Genomic DNA, 427 nt, shown 5'->3' with positions numbered 1-427 from the left:
TCAGTCACGTCCTATAATCTGCTCTGATAAATAACCAGCTTTTATTGAGTTTGCTGAGAAAATAGCGCCCCGGCGTAAACCTTGGCGAGGGTCCGGGCCGAGCCAAAACGCAGAGACGCCGCGGGGCCCGATGCGGCGTGCGTGCAACGTCTCAGTGCCGCTATCACGGTTGTGTGTCATATATGTTAATCTAATGAAGGCCGTATATTGACACGTCCCGGCTCTTCTCTGTTTCGGGATGCCATTTCACATGATTGGAAACAAATGACTTGGGGGTCAGCTTACGCTCGCTTTACGAGCCGTCAATCACGGAGGAAGGGCCTCCGAACCGCCCGCCTCGTGTTTTTACAGAGTTGAATCAGCACAGATTCCATGTTATTGCAGCCACCACCTTCAAGAGGATTATGCTGACACATTATCAAGCCAA

The sequence above is a fragment of the Betta splendens genome, chromosome 10 (assembly GCF_900634795.4).
Source record: "Betta splendens chromosome 10, fBetSpl5.4, whole genome shotgun sequence".
Classification (NCBI taxonomy): Eukaryota; Metazoa; Chordata; class Actinopteri; order Anabantiformes; family Osphronemidae; genus Betta; species Betta splendens.
This window is presented reverse-complemented; position numbering follows the sequence as displayed.